At 35.0% G+C, this 22051-nt stretch overlaps 1 protein-coding gene across 1 annotated transcript in view; it reads left to right on the top strand.

Moving 5' to 3' along the window:
• The first annotated feature begins 12686 nt into the window (after positions 1-12686).
• LOC126832023 (uncharacterized) overlaps positions 12687-22051 on the top strand; it is a 75875-nt gene continuing 66510 nt past the window's right edge. The window contains exon 1 of the mRNA XM_050562707.2: positions 12687-12761. The gene's annotated coding sequence lies outside the window, so the exon portion shown is untranslated. The remainder of the gene's footprint in view (positions 12762-22051) is intronic.

Below are 22051 nucleotides of genomic sequence, written 5' to 3'. Positions count from 1 at the left end.
CAATAAACGAATTCATCATGTGATACGGAATTTTAATACAAACCGATAAATCTTCGAAAATTCTTAATTTAAAGGAGCCAAATCTCTATTCTTTGGCACCTAGAAATGGACACAAATGGGTCCCAACCACTGACCTATATAATAACTGGATAGCTCATGACGCAATCAACAAAATGACGTAGCTTGAAGCCACCGTCCGCCATCTTGCTACACCCAGAAGCACTTATAGCCTCTTATTTCCACTATCAGTATGCGCTTTGTTTACAAGCAAATTCGACGAAAACATTAACAACAGAACATTATATTGTGTCTAAAACATTGTTGGCGTTTTTATATAAAATAAATTCAGAAGGGTACAACATTGATTTTATTCTTAAAATAGTTAAAAGTGCACATTCTCATTATAATATATCGGCTGAAGACCATAAAACGTTTTGAGGCGAACCATACAGTTTGCCGTAAATCAGATTATAACGTTGAATTTATCAATTTCTATATACAATTGAAAATAATAAATACTAAATTATAGAGTAAGGCATGGTCTTTTGCACCATTACCATTACTATTAATAATACATACTAAATCAGTCATTGTTTGGAAAATATAAAATCATCTGACGAAAAAGAAAATGTAACTGCAAGATGCCACCCCTTGTTTTTTTTTAATTATAGTTTTGATTTTGGATTTTAAAAATGTTTGGAAATCAGCCAGTTGTATTCGTCCAAAATTGTCTACTATATTTCAAATATTTATGAATACCAAAATTGTATCATGTCCTTTGGTAAAAAAAAAAGTACATAATATCTATTGACATATAGGGTCCATGATAAAATAATAAAAGTATAAGCAGTATTTACACTACCAATTTGTCTTTGCAATGGCATATTACAATATTCAAATTTAAATACTGTTCAGCTAATTTTTGTGTGTGCTCTTCTTTATCCTAATATGTTATTTTATAGCTTTTTTATACATACATACATACATACATCTAAACCTATATTCTACTTTCTTTTTTACATTTTAGGATCTTTATATAAATAACCCATTTTTTTTTTACTATTCAGTATTTTACAGAAAAAAGGGTCAAGATATATAGAAAAGTTCATTTTATGTGGTATTATATAATATTATCATCTTCATAGTCTGTAATTCTAGAGTCTATGTATATATAAAAATATTTACATTAAATGCCTAGTTGTATTTTTTTCTAGTAATTTTAGAAAAGTTAAAAGATATAGAAGTTAATTTTTTCAGGGGGATCGTATATTTTCTTCGTAGTCAACTGTAATTATGGAAACTGTATATTGTTTAGTAAAAACATTTCACTGCATGGGCCTATATCATATTTTCCTCTTTAAAAAACCCCCTACTAATGTTATAGCCCTATATCATATTCTTTAAAAACATATTTACATTATAGGCCTGTATCCCATTATCTCCTTTACAATTGACAATTCTGTGTTTTCAGTGTTAATTTCAAAGAAAATAGCATAAATTCATCTTTTTTTAAAAATATACATACATGTAACTATATTTTACAAGCCTGTATCCCATTTTCTTCTTTACAATTTAAAATTCTGTATTTCAATGTTAATTAAATACAAAACAGTCCAAATTTATTCTTTAGGAATATATAGGCCTTGCGCCATTTTCTTCTTTTACTTTTTTTTTTACTTTCACAGTTAATTTTAGAGGAAAAAAAAACCCCATGATCTATTGTACAGTTAATTTTTTTTTCTTTCGTCTTGTGGTCAATATAATCTGAAATTAGAGTTTTTATTTTTTTTTTAAAAAAGGCTATTCACATATAGGCCTATATTTGCGTCCGATTTCTAGTAATTTTAGAAACGTTCAAAGATATATAGGCCTATATATAAGTTATTTTTATTGTGAGGTCTTTATATTAATAAACACCTGTCATTGCATAGGCCTATATCCATTTTTCTTTAAAAAAAATTACTTATATTATAGGCCTATATCATATTTTTATTTTTTAAAAACACTTATAGTATTGGCCTATATCCTATCTTTTAAAACAAATAACTACTTATATTATAGGCCTATATCACATTTTCTTCTTTACTATTTACAATGCTGTTTTTCAATGGTAATTTCAGAGAGAATAAAATCACAAATTGATTTGTAATAAAATATAGGATTACATTATATAACTATATTTTATGGGCCTATATCCCATAAAAAATAGTCAAAATTTATTTTTTCACAAATATATAGGCCTACATTATATACCATTTTCGTCTTTACTTTTCTGTAATTTCACAGTCAATTTTAGAGTGGGAAAAACTAAGATTTGATGTCCAGTTAGTTATTTCTTTGGTATTTTGGACAGAATAATCTGTAATTATAAATTCTTTATTTAAAAAAATATAGGCTATTCACATAATACATTGTAAAAGAATTATAGGTCTATGTGTATATGATATGTGTCTAGCTTCTTTTATTACTTCTTTTTCACTGATGTTTAAACAAACAAAAGGGAAATATATAAAAATGAACGAAATATAATCAACATATACATGTACATGCATGTAACAAGAATTTTTTTTTTTTTTTTTTTTTTTCTCTTATATTTTTTGAAAAATTTAAAGATACATTAGGTAAAAAAAAAACCTTCCATAGCTTAGGCCTATATCCTTTTTTCTTCTCAAAAGACCCTTACTCATTGCATAGTCCTGCTTATATCCCATTTTCTTCTCATACTTTACTGTTTATTCACTGTCCAAATTTATTCTTTAAAAATACATATATATAGGACTATATTATTATAGACTAAGGCCTAACTCATTGTCTTCTTTACTATTCTGTAATTTTATAGTTAATTCTAGAGGAAAAAAGCCAAGGATGTAATGATTATTTTTTTAAAAAAAGGCTATTATATAGGCCTAAATATGTGTCCAATTTCTTTTTTCTTTAAATCAAAGTCAATAGCAAATAAATAAATATAAAAAAGAAATATATATAAAAAAAAAAAGAAAAAAAAAGAAAAGAAAACTTGAAAAACTATATTAAGATACATAAATATGACTGCTGTAGTTATAGCCTTATGGTAGGCCTATAAATAGCTGCATGTTTGGCCTTAATGCTTAATGTATAAAGTCGATCTGTTTTTATTTGCTTTTCTTTTCACTCGTGAATTCATTTCTCCTTCCTTCCTCTATAATGTGAAAAGTTTCATTAAAATAATAGGACTGATTTACGTCTAAATACCATCCATGCGATCATATTTATGATTATGATTATGAATGAAAAGAAAGACCAAGGCATGCCCAGGTAAACGGTGATTTTCACGTTTTAGTTTATTTTCATAAACTGTCGCACATTTTATTCAGGATAACTTGGAATTAATTTTGAAAATTTATGATTATTTTAAGAACAACTAACGGTATTACTAATTTACCTTGAGGTAAATACAACTACGTCAACGGTAGAAACCAATGTTTTGAGAGTGGTAACATGGCGGAATTGGTACTTCCGGTGACTTCACACATCTCAGCCAATGAGCTATCCAGTTATTATATAGATCAGTGGTCCCAACGCTTATTAAACTAAAGTGTAATATGAATGTATATAAATTGATTTACTTTCAATCGTTTCTGTTTTACTGTAATTTCTAATCAGTTATTTTCGGCAAAATACGCGACGAGTCTAAATTGAATGGCAATCTTTGGCGTCTGGTTATTCCAGTCTATACCGGTAGTATTCTTTTACATGAGATATGTCTAGCTCATCGATTCGCTTCATACAACTGGCGCTCGAAAGCATTCTGGCACATTTTACATTTTGTCTTAAATATTGGCTATCAGAAGCCAAACTTTTTATGGTAAGATAACAATGTGTCAATGTTGATTTAAATTAACCAATCAGTTGTGCTTGCAATGTGGAAGACGTGGGTGATATAAAGAGCCAAGTCTTTAATAATATAAGAGATAAAACGTTTCAAAAATGGAGTAAGTTTGTCCTAGGCTTATTTGTTGTTTGGGTTTTTTCCGGAACAAGGATGACGACGTCGATCGACGAGTATGGATAATTTCATTAAAGAAAAATATTGCCGAAGGCTGTGTAAAAATAATCACAGATGGTTATTGTCTGATCATGAAATAAATGTCATCTTTAACTAAACCTAGGTCAACAACATAGTCCGACAATAGTAGAAATCCTATTAAAGAATTTTAAGATTCATTGCGTGTTGAATATTCTTTTATAATAATCAGATTAGTTCTATAGATAGTACTAGACATTATAAATAAAAATCTACATAGAAAATTGATAACATTTTAATACGAATACTTTTCCTGCCAATAATCAATGAGCTATAAGGGAAATTTTCCATGGAGAGTAATGTCTCCGCATTCTCTTTTTCGAAAACCCGAGTTCCAGTGTATATAATGTAGAACAGTTAGAATTGGTAGAAGAATAGATGGAAACTGCATAGCGTATGCTCGTCTTCGTTATCCCGGTTGGTGCGAATTAATAGGTTTCCTAAAGATAGTAATAGACCATTAATAAAAATAAAACCCTAGTTTAATATCACCTTGACCTCGATATTCATGGATACGAGATAGTTCTTCAATAGCCGAATGTTGTTTTAAGACAGAAAAGGTACATATGGCCCGAGAAATCCCTCACTGGCCATTGCTGGATTAGCTTCTGATACTTGCGCTTTTGAGGGAGTGTGTCTATTCCTTCCGTTCAATCAAATCTATCCCCAAGCACAGCAACATGACAGCCCTTCTTTTAATCAGGGACCTTCCCTAAAACTTTGGACAGTGATTTATGGTATTAAAAACGGTCAAAGTGTTGTTCGTCTCAAAACAATATTGTTTACATTATATCCGTGTTGATAGCCTCGTTTGTCACACAATTAGTTTTTCTGCAATATTCTGCTATGCACTGGTTAATTGGGCATAATAAAATCGTGAGTCATGACGTAACATTATGTAAACACATTTGGTCCAATTTTGGAGCTCTGGGGCCTGTTTCGCGAAATTTTAACTAAGATAAAATTCAAATTTTAGTAATTTGATTGGATAATATTAGATTGATTTTAGTGCTTAGCCAATCAAAATTGAAGTATCTACTAAAATTAGATTTTATCTTTAGTTAAAATTTCGAGAAACAGGGCCCTGTGGGATTAGCTCTAATCAAACGAAACACTGCGAGGAGTATGGAAAGGTATGACTTCACAATATCAATAGAAAATAATAGTAACTTTGAAAAAACAACAATTTGATGATATTTGTCATTAGTGATAAGGGTTGAAAGTCTTTATGCATATACAGTCTGGAATATTTTGTCTTTAATAAAAGAGTACAATAATATCCCTTTAAGGATCTACACAGACAATATCGCTTTTTGTCCAACAATCATTATTTGTCATCTTGACTTTTATATGTGAAACTAGGTTACCATGCATATTATTATTATGTTATCGGTGGGAAATCAGTGATATTGTAGTATGGAGCCTGGAGGGACAATTATTATGTGACGATATCTCAAATTTTCGGATATCTCTCAATGGAAATTTATCGGCCTTGAGGTATAAAACGACCCATCCACGCATAATATTAAATTATAATGTTATCGCATACTAAACTTAAGCTGCCCGTCTATAATAAGATCCGTTTAAGAACAGAACTTGACCGACATTTTCAGTCATAAATGGACGATTTTAGTAGAAAACACTTAGTATATTTCGAGAATTTTGAGAAGTATGATATATTCTGCTTTCATATAATACAATTGAAAAGGTTTAATTAGTCTTTTAGTGTATAACAGATTTGAATGTGAGTTGGACCATATTACAAAACAGTATACTCTTTATATACCAGCGGCCATTTAGGGCAGTGATCTATTCTGGAAGTAGAGTAAATAGTTCTCTGTGTTCAGAATGAATGTTATCTCAGATACCTTTTTTAGTTATTTTGAAATACTTTGCGAATCGGGAGAGCCGCGGTGACTCGGTGAGCAAGACTTTGGCTCGCTAACCTGAAGGCCCGGTGTTCAATTCCGGTGATGGCCGAGAAAGTGCATCGGGATCTTCCGGCGTGGTTCCCCATTGTCAGTGATGCAGGACAGAGTGCCTGGCAAGGGACAAAGTATGGTCGTTTGGATGGGAAGGGAAAACCGTGATCCAGGACTACACATCGACGTGCACGTACTAGAACCCTTGGCGAATACACCCGTCTTCATTAATCCAGTCGGAGCAGAACAGTAGTACGTTAAATCCCCATTTCATTTCATATATCGTGAATCGTTGTCCACAACACGTGTGACACATTGATCCTGTATGTAATGGAATCGAACGTCCGTAGTACAACGGTCTTTGAATCAGGAACTAGTGGTTGTGTAAAATAGGATTATGGAATAGCATATTTATGATTTTTCTTTATTTAGAGGCAAATAAATCTATCTAGTATCCTTTCATATAACTTGTACTGTGTGATCTTTAGCAATGGGAGAAACCAGAAGAAAAGCACAATATTCACGATAAACCCAAGATCCACAAAATTCTTTATAATACATCGACAATTTTATTAATCGGGGCGAAACGCCATTAAAAAAAGCAGCAGTAGTTCGTTTTTAATTATCATCCTAAACATTATGATATCCATCCATTGGTAGAAAAATCGCAATTCAATGTTTATTAGAATATCTCTAATTCCCTGACCTCGAGTCCAGAATAACAAATAATAAGCAGCCATTTCTTAGGTGGTTGGATGTAGGTGAGTTATTATCTAAACTAAAATTACCCCAGACAAACATATGAAAAGCCACATCTATATATTGTACGTCATAAGTTCGATTTAAAGGGGGGTAAGTCCGATTCTGGTGAAATGACAAGCTAAGCATAAGCACGGACATAGAGTTTTTGCATCATTTGTTTTGAAAGCTACAAGTTCTTTGTGGCTTAACAGGTAAAAGTGATAAACGAGATAGTGCAAAACAATTTATTAGTTACTAACAGTAATAAATATAACACTTTTATCAATTAATTATTAGTGTTCTCTTTCAAGTGTATTTCATACTGTTTCAGCTGGTGAACGAATCCATCGTTAGGTCGAATTGCTGGTCGCTTTTCTTTAAGATAATCGTAGGCTTCCCGAAAGTTCATTTTGTTAAATTTCATTAAATAAGAAATAACTAATGTTGCAGCTCGAGAAACGCCCGCATTACAATGCACCAAAACACAGCCAGATTGACTACCCTTTTCAATAAACGTGTGTGCCTCATCAAAATAGACCGTTATATCTGTCTCTGGTCTATCATAAATTTTGAGGTTTTCATAAGTCAGTTTATCAGAGAATATATTGTCTACAAAGGTCGCCGCGTTTAGCACATGGGTAACACTGTGCTTTTCTAGAAGTTCAGCATTGTGTGCCACATCTTGAGAACCTTAAAAGAATCAAAGAATAGCGAATTAAAGATACATTATGGGAGATAAGATAAAGAGATGGCAGTTCTCGCTATAATAGTTAAAAACTAGATAGTGTAATGGTAATTTGCTGAAAAATTTCAGTCAAATCGATCCACTATGAGCCGAAAAAGAAGCGGGTGAAATTTTTGCATAGTCTCGGTCATCATTACTAAAATCATTAATATAAACAGCATAGTCTCGATTATCCACTTTTATTGATTTAATTATCAATTGCCGTTGGTGGCATATAGGAATCTAATCCAGCCAACATCGAAGGCTAGCCTTGACATCGAGAGTTTATTATGGTCTGGATAAGTTAATTAATGTCTAATTGATAATTTAGATAACATTCCATGCCCAAAGAAAGACTTGTAATAAGCAGATTTTGCTCTTGCATAATGCATGTTTAATATCTTAACTAAAACACAAGAAACATACACCCTATAAGCAGCTAAGTCTTCCGTGCTTTTCACAAAGATTGTCTTATAATACGAAGCTTTAAAGGAGAAACATATTTATAAGCTTCGTATATGATTTTCATGTAGATCATACGATAAATATAGTATTCACAATAATTTACAAATTGAACAAAGACTAAAACATAGCATTAATTAACGAAAGTCATAATTGAGATTCACTTTGTTTCACTAATTTAAATAATGCACAGGACTGTTCACAATATTCTACAAAGTGAACAAGGCCCATACTTCAAGATGCAATTAACATTGGGGAAAAATTCAATAGTCGTCTCCAATAGAAAGACAAAAGCACTCAGTAGAGGGTTCAAAAGAAATAGTGGACGACAGAGCGCTGGACATACGACCAATGTTGATGTGCAAATTTGCTCAAGGCTATAAAGTGATCTTCGATATGGTTTCAATTTTAGTTAGAAAATGACAAAATTATGAAAGAACCGTCATGGACCATAAAAGCAGCTTGAGCGGTTGTTCAACTCCATACCTATGATCAAACCAGGTAGAACTTCACCAACTTGAAAATCTCCACGTACATCCCCAACAAATCCTTTCTGACCAGTATCAAGTTGTTTCACTACTGTACGCCCAGAATCATCTTTCTTTTCACTATATACTCTACCGTCAACTGTATAGACCTTAGTTTCTGTAGACTTCAGATTGGTCTTCTTAAAATCTTGTATAGCTGCCAACATATTTACCTGATAAAATGAACAAATACAGATTACGGTACATTAAATACGCGAATCAAACCGAATCAAACAGGGTTTTATAAGGTTGTTATTTTTTTCCTTTATTTGCGTGTTTTGGGTAACCCGAGTTGCTTAATCCATTCTGTATAAATCATATGGTCTGTCAGTGAGTCATGTGTTTTCGATGCCAAGTTTGTAAGTGATAGGAAGTAGGGCCGGGCGTGCGTTTTATCGGGTCTTTCGGATTACTATTCCAGAATCCCATGGCTTAGCCCCCCTCCCCGCTCTCCTTATCCCGCTCTATTTCTCTGCCCATTGATCTCATCTCAACGCGTCGTTATTTTACATACTATGGTATAAATATATCGCTGTCATGTCTACAGAATGTTGCCTCAAAATATCACAATTGGTTCTCTTCATTGCGTCTCGGGAGCCACAGTGGCTAAGTGAGTAAGACGCTGGCTCACTTGCCTGGAGGTCGCGGGTTGGTCGAGAAAGTTCATCGAATTTTCCGGCGTGGTTTCCCTTGTCAGTGGTGCAGCTGTCTAGTTGTTCGGATGGAACAAAAAGCCGAGGTCCCATGTATACGTAATTTTAAATAAAGTATTTTTTTTTCTTTAAAATAAACATCCAAATATTTTATTTTAAAGAAAATCACAAATTTTATTTTTAAAATATTCAAGAAGACAATTAACCATAACCTGAATAAATAGACCCTTTGTTGTTTGGGGCATCTCACGCAAGCAGTGTGTTACTATATTTAGATTTTAGCCTTTAACAACCAGTTCTTTGGCTCCACTTTTAATTCCTCGAATAAGTAGACCGTTACAGCACTGACTTCAGCATATAATACATAACGCGGAAAGCAAATACAACTCTTTGTTCTTTATACCATATAACAAATAAAAAAATGTACTTGTAACAACATACCTTTATCCAGACATTACCAAATGCTGACAATGAATACAAAGTAGATCATTTTTAAGCTTCTATAAATAAATGGTGACATAGTTAGATGAATAAAGGGAAGTAACTCTATATAGATTATCTGGTTTCAGACGGCCACAGCTCACCAATGATTTCCCAATTGACTTTAATGTTTTCCTCGTTTCTTAGATCGGTTCTAAATTTTTCCCAAATTTTCGTTGGGTAGAACGCTTTCTACCACAGATGGAGCAACACGTGACAACCTCGTGCCCAAAAGCACGCATCAAGTTCACCATGGAGAACTTGAGATACACAAACTGGAAGTAAAGATTATTTAACATGCCATTTTTGGCCTTACATTTCAACCTCACCAACCTCTCAACTCTCGTATCCTTCCGCCTAAAAATCATGAATATTCCCCCAAAACCTGCCAGAAAATGTATTTTCAAACCCGGTTCTTCGATTCTACACCAAAAAGTCAACTAAGATCGCCATGCAAAAGGGGGGAAAGGGAAAGGGAGATCGAAGGAAAGACTAAAAATAACTTTTGCCCTACATTCGGACGGCGTAGGAATATTTGGTGAGTTGTGGCCAGACTAGCAATTATTTGCACATTGACATCACAGACAGTAGCTGTTTGCTGAATATTCCGTAAATTCCAATCTTTATATGCACATAGACCGCATTCGGCACTATCCTCATCATAATTTTGTAGGAGATTGACCGTTTAGACTTTTTGCTTGGAGGATTTGATGTTAACTTGGGTCAAAATATCACCTCCAACGTAATGATTGCTCTCCACAAAGACACTTTACACCCGCTATGTCTCCGCTATTATATCATCAGTATTACCCAAAACTGGTATGACATTGCAGATATGATCCTTTTCTCCAATTCTAGACTTCAATGTTAAATGGCTGTAACATCAAAGACTAGCTTTTAGCACAACATTCCGTTGGTTCCAATCTTTATAGGCACAAATGGGACCACATTTGGCACTCTCCTTATCAGGGTTCTCCGCCCCCCCCCCCCCCGCCTCTGCCAAAAACACCTTCGCGCAAGCGAATTATTAAAATAAAATTGAACCATATGTTAGTCCCGAAATGATCTAGTCTGTATCGAGTGAGCGTTATTACCTAAAACTGCTATGAAATTGCAAATTAAATATCTGTTCCCTTCTCTCTAATTCTAGACCAAAAGGTCAACCAAAAATGCAGGAAAAGGGGAGAAAAAAATAAGGAAAAATTGTCTATTTCTTCGATTTGGAATCAACAACATGGTCATACGTAAGCTGTGTGTGTGTGTGTGGGGGGGGGGGGGTGAACTGTAGATATATATTAGTATGAAATCGAGATAGTGAAATTTAATGACAATCTGTTTCCTATCACGATAAAGACCACAAACATATTCTATTTAATGACGTAAATTAGCATCGCCTTTCCATCGGAATAAGTTTTAAAATATATATAATAAACTCGGTAATGTGATAATCTGTTCGTACGACATAAACTGCATCAAGGAATTGATTTTATGCCTATAACCATGAAAACCTTACCTCTGAATAGAAATAAAATGTTGCAACTGATTTTATACCTATAAAAATGAAATGAACTGGGGTTTAACATCCTACTGTTCTGCTCCGAACTGGGCTAATGAAGACGGGCATAAGCCATACAGTGTGCTATGAGGGAAATTTTGCCCGGACAGCAACACTACGCCCCACTCTTATATCGAATTCCAACTGTCAATGTGTACACGGGACCTCGGTTTTTCGTCCCATCCGAACGACTAGACAGCTGTCCTTGTCAGGCCCTCCGTCCTGCATCACTGTTTATACCTATAACCACGAAAACATTACCTCTGAATTGAAATAGAATGTCACTAACATAACAATGACATGAACTATCATCGGGTTTAACATCGCACTTCTCTGCACCGACTGGGCTAATGAACACGTGCATACACCATACAGTGTGTTATTTTGCCTGGACAGCGACACTATGGTAAAGGGTTCCTTTAAGTGCACGCCAATATGTACACGGCACCTCGGCTTTCAGTCCTATCCGGACAACTAAATGTTTTTTTTTAATTTCAATTGAGGCCTTCGGTCCTGCTTCTGTATTACCGACAATAGGGGATCGACCAACTTTTTCGGGGTTGAACTCATGACCTCCTTGTTAATTAGCCGCATCATACCCAAATAGCTACCCTAACTACCCATTTATTAGATGATCTAATTGCGAATAGATGATCTAATTACAATCGAAGGAACGCGTCTTTAATATGTAAAGTTTGTGAACGGTAGATGTCAAATGTATATGTCATAACTTACTTCAAAGTAAATCCTTGTCTCTAGATATTCAAATGATAACCAGTTAAAAATGTACTTTGATATACATCGTATTAAAGTTATAATACGATACCGCCAGGCTCGACAAACCAGTTATAATCTTAAGGTGCGCTTTAATTATGTTTCTGTATATATACGAGAGTGCGATGTGACCCGAAGCTAACCAAACAAACTCAAAGTGGCCCACCTTACAAGATAAATATACTTATGCTTTCAATTTGTAAGTATTGAAAATATGTAGTTGATGTCTCCAACATTGCTTAATTGTCAAAAAACAAAAAAATAAAAACAAATATAAATAATAACAAAAAGAACAATAATTAAAGAAACTGAAATTATATTTGACTCGACATTTCTGTAGAAATTATATTATGTGATATAATCACTTTTGTGTAAATATTTAAATATTTAATAAATGAAAGGGGCGTGTGAGAGGCAGAATCAACTTTTTTAAAATACATTTTATATAATTAACATTTTTTAGATTTTATAGGTTATTGTTGTGATTTGTAATGTGTCCATGATTTCATTGAATAACATGGTGTGTCTAGAATATGGTAATGGGCCAGTGTATGTTTCGAATTTTGAAAAGGAAAAAATAATATAAACAACCGGGTCGTGAAAATTCACGATAATACAATAGTACTGTCAATAACATGTATACGAAGGAAATACCACAGGAGACCTTCAGTTTGACTGGGTGTGTCTCTTTAACTGTTTAGTCATTCCATCGTGTACGCTTCATCTTATATAAGTCTATATATGTATTTGGTGTGTAAACAAAGCACGTGGTTAGAGCATACGCATCTCTTTTGTTACACCGTTCCCCTTTACTATATTGTGTGTACTTTGCTTAGGTGGATGTAATTGATGTGCATCAGGTAAGGAAGGATATCAACTTATCTATTTCTTATTCTTTAAACAGGTATTATATACGCTGTTGAATATATTATGGTTAGGATTTAACTTTTAATTGGTAAATTATTAAGACCATTAGTAAGAAATGAGTATTATTGTATTTATATTCAAATTCATTTCGCAGCATCAATGTATTTTTTTTTCAAATGTATATATTTGAATGGGGCTTTTTTAATCAATTCAAGCGAATGGGTAATCTGAAAGATATTTCATATGATGTAGGTGAGGCACATGTTTGCCATGCGTATATATAGTTATAGTTGTATCTACTGAAGTGAATAAAATATTTATTAAACTGATCCTCTGTAAATATTCGTATCTGATCAAATTTAATTTAAGTATAGCATAAAGTAATTATAATGAGTCTATAGATTCGTAGTCTTTGTTTTTTTTAAATACAATTAACTCATTTGAAATTTCGTTTCGGGTTAGTTTCAAATTTGTACATGTTATTTACGCGGTTAATCCGTTTGATTTTCAACCGTCCATTTCACATTGAACAGCTGTGCAGTTATGCCGTCATACCATACCGAGGCGTTCAAGCATGTTTTAAAAATTAAATGTGTTTCAGGGTCTCCAACCATGATCAGAAAATGTTGTTATTCAAAATTTGAATTTATGAAATTTTGGCACTGGTTTATGAATTCTAACACAGAAATTTCATTTCTTATTTTATTTAACATCAATTTGGACTATGTTTACGCTGTTTTAGACCAATATATTTTAGTACATTTCAAGATAGAATACTAGCGTAGTTTTAGACTAGTAATATATATATATACTAATTAAGAATACTGATACACGTAACACAGATCTTTTATATTTTGATCTATGTTTAGGCTTGTTTTAGACTAGTAATCTATACCAATTTAGAATACTGATGTGCGTAACACAGATATTGTATATTTTGGTCTTTGTTCAGGCTGTTTTTAAACTAGTAATCTAATTACTAATTAAATATACATTATGGAAGATTAGCTAAATAAAGAGCTGGCAGTTCTCACTTATGTCACGTTCATAAGCTCCGGGATTTGCAATTAAGCTTTACAAAATTCTTTAAGAATATAACACCGAGATAGAAAGAATGAATTTTGACATGTTTATCATTATCAAACTTTACAAATTCCATTTAGCCTGGTTATTGGATATCACGCTCAATGAATTTGATTGATGTGAACACTGACTATATCGATGAACAAAACTTAAAACTATTTCACCAAGTTTATTCTTAGATGATCAAAAACTGCTCCATCAAAATTAAACAATAGTGCCCCCTCTATTGAGTGCCCCGTCTTCATTAGCTCAGCTCGGAGCAGAACAGTAGGACGTTAAACCCCATTTCATGTCACTTCATTTTTATTGTGTGTCTTAAATCAAGAATTAAAACATACCCATCTAAACGTTATAATTTAAAACTGTATGTAGCAAGCACCGAGAGCATACTTAAATTCTGGAATGAATATTGTACAATATCATAAGATATCCGACAGAAACTATGAAGCGTAAAGTGTCGACAGAAAGTCAATATACTTTCCCATTAACTGCTCTTGATTTGGCATTGGTGTGTTTATTAAAATCATTTTATTTGTGTTTTTGGTTTGGTATGGTTTGTTTTGTATCTGTAGTTTTGTCTGTTTATGTCTATGGTATTGCTTTGTTTACGTCTGGGATGGTACGTTTGGCTATCATCAAGGTTTAGCAGTACATTTGTTGTCATATGATCTTGTTTATCTTTGTGGCTTTGTTTTGTTTATATTTTTTTATGTTATAAAGTCTAGCATATCATTGACGTTTAGCAGTCACTTAGTTGTCATGCGGTTTCGTTATTTGTTGTAATTTGCAGTTCATTCATGCCTTGCGAAAAGGTGCGAAGGTCTGATTTCAAAAGAATATGTTTCTGCGTGGAAGGGGGTGGGGTTGGAGGCGCATCTTAAATCAGGGGTTCCCCGAAGACCCACGGTGTTTGGCCGGCAACCCCACTCCTTGCCACATGAAAACTTGGGATCGGAGAGATAGAGAAATAGGGTTTTACGTCCACTCGACACAAACTAGGTCATTTGGGGACTAACACATGGTTCAATTTTATTTCAATAATTCGCTTGCGCGTAGGGGTCTTTAGCAGTGGTAGGAAACCGGAGGACCCGGAGAAAACCCACGAGGTTGAACAGGCGACTCTACTCCTTGTCACGTACAACCGGGGAATCGAAACCCCGCCAGTTGACTCAATGACAGACCGTATGATACAGCGCAGCGCGCACGTGCTAACCATTCGGCCATCCACCCCCCCCCCCCCCCTTGGGATCGGAACAACGGCACTTGACCCAATGACAGATCTTAGGATTTAAAGCGCGATAGAGGACTCGACCACCCACGAAGAGAAAAACATTTACACCAAAGTGTATATCATCCATTTGATAATCTCAGCACACCCCTATTTCTTATCTCTTAGGCGGAATAGCAGCATCAAGAAAGCAAGTGCGAGCTTACTTTTGACAAGGAACCCAACATGAAGTCACCGCAGCCATCTTGGAAATGTTACGTCATATAAAAAATGGAGGTTCGTCAATCGATGCACAATTGCCCAAGTTCCATGTCGATCGTACACGAATAAAATACAGTTAGATCTAAACAACCACTTTATATATTGAGATATGTGCCATCCACGAAGCAGGGCATGCTTAAGCTTTCTGGGATATTGTATACCATTTGCAAAGTTTATATACATAGCTAACAAATTGTTGTTGTACTATTGCACTACAAAGTTCTAGAAAATAATACAGCATTGGCATCAAGGTATATAAAAAACAAAACAAAAATCCCAACAAATCCTGAAGTTATTGGATCCGATTGCTACATTGGGGAAAGGTAGTGAATTTAGGTCAAAAAGGCAAATTTGAAAAAAAAAATCATATGCAATGTCAACAATATTCATATGTTGACCCTGAATCATACAATGTGAATAATGAATATCTTATACAGTAGAATAGATAATCCAGAAAAAAAAATCATTGTAAAAAAACTTCATGTTTCAAGTGAAATATGACTCCAAGGTTGAATAGGAGATCCGAAGTGCACAAATTATCAAAATATCAATATTGGACGACACCCCCGCCAAATCCACATCTGGAAATAGAGGAGACGATCCCGTGTTCCCCTTTTGCCTCTCTGTTTTTGTTATTGTTAAAAACTTTGTTAATCCTTTATGCTGTTACTAAATCCGGGTCATAAGGATGGCCAAATTATAGTTTGATTTTTAATTACTCAGTCACAACTGACTCTTTGTATATTTGTTTAATGACGGGGGCGGAACTGCATCTTTAAGTCTGAGATTTCCTCAAATAACAGCTGAGTATTTGAATATTTGAACAATGTGGTATAGTTATTTACATCAGTGTAAGGTCGTATAAACTTCGCTATACAACTTTCAAACATTCCTCACCGAATCGTAATAACGTACTCCTTGACATTGAGGCGGTTAAAGGAAGGCGGGATGATGTAAGATTGACTACATAATTAAACAATTCGGGAGAACTGCAAAACAAACCGCAGACAAATCAAACGATACATGAACACAATACATGGTCTGCTTCTGTGTTTAATGAATACCAATCGCGAGGAGAATCAATGGTATAATCCGCCTGTCGTCTAAAATATTGTATCCAAAACATTTGCACGCACTTTCATCATTTATTAAGTATTTTGGCTAAATCACCGCCAAAAGAATTAATTTTGTATGCGTTTGTCACGTTGTCTATCAATGTTTGAATTCAAACTTTCAAAATGAATGCCTTTTGAAGACAGATGTTGAACATATGTCAGATGGCAAGAGTTATAAATTTCATGAGAAAAATGGCAAAGTCATTGTTTATAGAGGGGTTCACTACATATCTAGAATATGTAGGCGTTTAACGTGTGTATATCTTGAATCTTATAACGCAGGGAGCGGGAAAATGAGTTTAATGGCCACTCAGCAGTAATCAAATGATTATGGGACAAACATAGTATATTTTCATTTCGATAATTCCTATACGCACACACAAGGACCTCTTCGCGTAGAAACCTGGGAGCGATCTCATGACTTGGATAGATGGTCGACAACTTAGTTTGACAGCGTCACACGTCTTGGTAAATGAAAAAGTGGTCAACATATACATATGAAGTGTAATGTATGGTAAAACAAAGTACAACAATTTGTCAACACTTCAGAGCAGAGGTGTTATCAGATGTTTCACAGTACACGACACGACATTAGCGAGATAATTGGATTTCTTGAAGGTATAAAGGATCCTTTCCGAAAACTGTTTTCGGCACATAGTTGGCGTATTTCCTTTCTTTTTTCATTCTAAGATGTGAAACTTTATAATAGTAGCTGACCCACAAAATGAGGCTGAACCGGTTTTAAAGGTCAAACAGTATCTTATTATCCACACATCATAAATTAACACGATAGTATACTACACTGTTGAAAATAATAATGTAGTTTACACCCATTCGGGTGGAAACTAGTTGCCACATACATTGGGGTGACTTCTAGCCTTTAGTGGTGTAAACTGATAACACCCAACTTGCTAGTGTAGAACATTACACCAATTCAGGTGGAAACTAGTTGCCACTTCCAGTAGTGTAACCTGCCTGATACACCACATCCGGAAGAGTGTTGCACTCAGCCAGTGTAATGTTACAGTTAAATAGTTAACACCCGTGGGTGTAGATTAAGCATTACCCATCAAGGATGTTTTGTAAATTGCACTTCAATTTTAATTATTACACCATAATTGTCGTGATGTCGGGTTGTCGCCTTATGAAGAGCGACACCACGACATCACGACATGATGCCAATCAGCCACCATATCTTTTAGTTTGTTGTAATACATTTTAAAAACGCTAGCTATTTAAAGTTTACAGTTAATTAACATTGCTTTTAGTTTTTAATTACACTCATTTTTAACAGTGTATAAGGTAATTCAGAAAAATGGTGTGAAGATTGAAATCAGTCAGAAGCCACGGGGGTCAACCGGTATCATTTAACGTTTATAATAAATTAAAGATCTTCTTCCAGAAAAATTAAATTGAATAATGGATTATGGCTGCCCATATTTAAATTTCCGATACGTCATTAGCGTTTTCGCTGAATAAAAAATTTCTTGCGGATCGCTACACTCTAAATAATATGTACCCAGATTGATATTTTGACATTTAATTAAGAGAACATAATCAAAATATCAACTCTAGATAATCCACAAGCGTGGATTCAACGGGATTTAAACCAGGCTCTTCGGGTTTCACCGCTTCTAATAAAAGATGGCAGTGTCTTGTTACGCTCGAGCAACATTTATCGCGATGGAATTTCAATTTATCATAACTTTGCAAGGGATTCCGATAGCGCCAAATGCCATATCGAGACTTTAAAACATTAGATTCCACTTCTCATATTCTACTTTTAAAATAGGGTACATCGAATAGTAAACACAGTAGGATAATCCGGTTGGATAGTTAATATATTGACTATCCAATATCCATTCAGATAACCGGATAATTTCTTGATTGAAAACTAAATCGTTTTGTAGCTAATCAAAAGAACATCAACACTTTATTTGGCCGACACCAAAGTGGTAACGGAACTCATTTATTACCAATGTAAATTTTCTCAACATAATGTAACCAACGTCGGTGTCTAAGCATTAAACGTAAGATTGGAGAAATTAAATTTTTTATCCTTTAAAGACCAAATGCGAGCTTGTCTCTCTGCTACAAATGGGAAAAATTCTTCTTCTGGACTTCCTGTCATCCACTTTAATTGTGGATATATCTCCTTAAATAATTTTGTGAATTCGATTTTGGCTACCCAGTCTACACGTATAGTAAAAACGAACATTTAAAGAAGATATAACATCGTAATTAAGATGAAATAAAATAAAAAAGATTTAACATCCCACTGTTCTGCACCGGGCATTCAGTTTGCTAATTGGTATATTTTGCCTGGACAGCGGCACTACGGCCTACTCTTTTTTCTACTTCCAACTGCTAAGGGTTCATTTACGTGTACGTCAATGTGTACAAAGACCTCGGTTATATCTGTCCACCCGAACAACTATACGTTGTCCCTTTCCAGGCATGCATCATTGATCATGCCGGAAAATCCCCATGAACTACTCGGTCAACACCGCGATCGAACACGGGGCCTCGACTACCTACTTACCTACTTTACGGTAAGTTTATGGTCTATTAATCATGCGAGGAATGCAATTTTTTAAAACATAATTGAAGGCGAAGAAGTTTAATAAAGCGTATTTGTGTATTAGTTACTGGACTGGCCATAGTTAGGTCCTTCACCTTAAATATGATGAATGTTTCTATTTAATATGACTGCTAAAGGTAGAGAGACTGGCCCACCTTTCTAAATCAGAAGCGTCAACATAAAGCTATATATATATGTATATAAGTTATTAGTTTGTTCTGGACTAATTGGTTGTATATTATAAAACAGCTCTAGGGGTAAGTAGATATAGACCTTAAGTGAGACCGGACAGTAAGTATATGAGTATACCTAAAGTTACCGTTTCAAAGCCTCTTATTACCGTTATTTTATTGTCAGGATTGGATTTTGTGATGAAAATACCGACCATAATGAAACATTGTATCTTTTAAAACCGGAAAAATATTCGATTTAGTTCAGTATTTCAAAAGTCAGAGCTAAGGGTTACACAGTAATCTCCGGGCAAATGAAATAATCGCCCCCAACCGCCGCTATCGAGTTAAAGGACCATAGTGTCTAGATATAGTTTGGTTTGGTGAAATAATCGCCCCCAACCGCCGCTATCGAGTTAAAGCACCATATTGTCTGGCATTTTGGATTTTACTATCATCTAATCACCCCACAAAATAATGAATGATTTCAGTGTATTCCTTGGCACCAAAAACATACGGTTAGACACGAAAGGTATCATGCTAGACAGAATATTATGGGAGTTATAGGGGATTATTTGAAATGGCGGCCGTCTTGGACGCGATCTTGAATTTATCAAAACGATCAAGAGTAATCTAGGTTTACCCGGCAGATTCTGAGAGAAGACACCGTAGGATAATAAAATCAATCACAAAAAATAACTTTGTATACAATTTCCAGGTTCAGCCATAGTTCTGCCAGACTAGTGGTATGGAGGTTAGAACTTAAAGCTAATTTATAACGGATTAAGGAGAAATAAACCGTTGTGATCTACTAGTTTAGGGCCCTTTAGGTAACTTAAATTTAGTTCTGGATACGCTCATATGATACAGTGGCGTACATGTATTTTTAGTGGGTGTGGGGGGGGGGGCACCCCGGGCATCTATATCTGGGTGGATCTAATCAGCGAGCGGAATAAACATTAAGTTTTTTTTAAACTTGAAATTATCGTTGTTTTTTGTGCAACGACCTGCCCTAACTTACATAAAAAGTTAATTTCATATGTTTTTACATATTTAAAATGTATCCCTTTTCTGTAAGTTAGGATTTGGTCCCGGGAATTATCAAACTTCGGCACGCCACCTGATATGAGACTGCTAATTTTGGTCGGGAGCTGCGGTTGACTGGTTGAGTGAGTAAAGTGTTGGCTGATAACCAGGAAGCTTCGGTTCCTGGCGCTGGCCGACAAAATTCATCGGGAATTTACATCGTGGTGCTGAACAGAGAGTCTGACAAGAAACAGTGTCTTGTCTTCGGGTGGGACGAAACACCGAGGTCCCGTGAACACATTAACGTGCACGTAAAAGAACCCTTGACAATTGGAATTAGAAAAACAAGAGTAGTTCGTAGTGCCGCTATCTGGGTAAAAGTTCTCTCATACCACACTGAATGACGCATACCCGTTTTCATTAGCCCAGTCGGTACAGAACAGTAGGACGTTAACCTCCATTTCATTTCTAATTTGGGTCATATCCGTATTAAGGTATATTTGTTTATGCAATTGTTCTCTGGTGGTGTGAACCAGTACAGACCTAATTTCAATGAACAATGTGATAATTGATTCAAATTACCTTTACGATAAGTCGGGTATCCAGGTGTAACAAAAGACGTTCTCAGATGATATATGAAGTTGACAATTATTCTCCAGTGAGCTGAATCATTTAAGTGTGATCAAACGATAGCTGTATGGTTAACTTTACGATAATTCTTATCTCGGTCATTAGCTCTGAAAAAAAAATATACGCCCTCCCCTATAATATACACGTATTTGTTGCTGTGCAATATTGTTCTTTACTAAAGAATCCAGAAGACGTGGTACAAGGGTTAATCAGCGAACTGGATGTATGAGATGTGTTGTTGACGTTTGGGAAAGTAGGACGAGGGGAAATGTGTAGGGAGTGAAGTGCTGTAAAGGGATAGTTAGATGTATTATGAATGGTTAGAGTGGCTGTGGTGTTACGGTGAAATACTATGCCGCCACCGTAACACCACAGCTTTGTGATTTGTTAGACAGGAGTGATGTAATGGGTGTCAACAACTGGGTATGCTGGTACCGTCGCAACGTAGCCGTGAAATATATATTGTGGGGGGGAAGGGCGGAAACGGAAAAATATACAATGTTGACAGTATGTGCCAGGCATGAGGCTGCGCAGACCGAGCGGCAGCTCGATAGGGAGTGTGTGGGAGGGTCACCCTCATAAAAAATTTTTTTTTTAAATTTCAGTTTTCTGTAAGCAGTTAAAACACTATTTTGGCATTGTTTGCGGGGTTAAACCTAAAAATCACATTAATACACCTATTGCACGATATTGTGAAACTAGCTGACGAAGACAGCTCGGGCGGCGATTGTTCGACTCGGGGCTGCTCTGTCAGTATCTAACAAACGCATTTAGTTCGCGTACAACTTTTAAAAACCGAATGTCATTATGGTATTTCTCACATAATTGGTTATCGCAAAAACAGAGTAAACTGAAAGCGAGTAATCTCGACTCAAACCTATAGTCTATAGCCTACTTACAGTACTACACTCGTCACACTAGGCTTCCTATATTATTGTTTGTGGACGGTTTACTACTCAGTGATAAGCCTGCGCCGCAAAAAGAGGTCTCGCCTTTTATTATTAGTGTAATGACTTCCTCATGTGCGGCAGGTTAGTTTGCTTCTAAAAACACTGTTTTCCGTTCCAAAAAATACAAAAGTAATTTTCTACCAGATGACCATGGTTCGTTTCACCGAGACTAGATAATTTCTCTCGGTATAAGGATATAGCTATGGATAAGTTCATACAAGGTCAATAAATCCGCGGTC

This window comes from Patella vulgata, chromosome 9 (assembly GCF_932274485.2).
Source record: "Patella vulgata chromosome 9, xgPatVulg1.2, whole genome shotgun sequence".
In the NCBI taxonomy this organism is placed as follows: Eukaryota; Metazoa; Mollusca; class Gastropoda; family Patellidae; genus Patella; species Patella vulgata.
The sequence above is the reverse complement of the archived record's forward strand: the minus strand, read 5'-3'. Positions and strand labels throughout refer to the sequence as shown.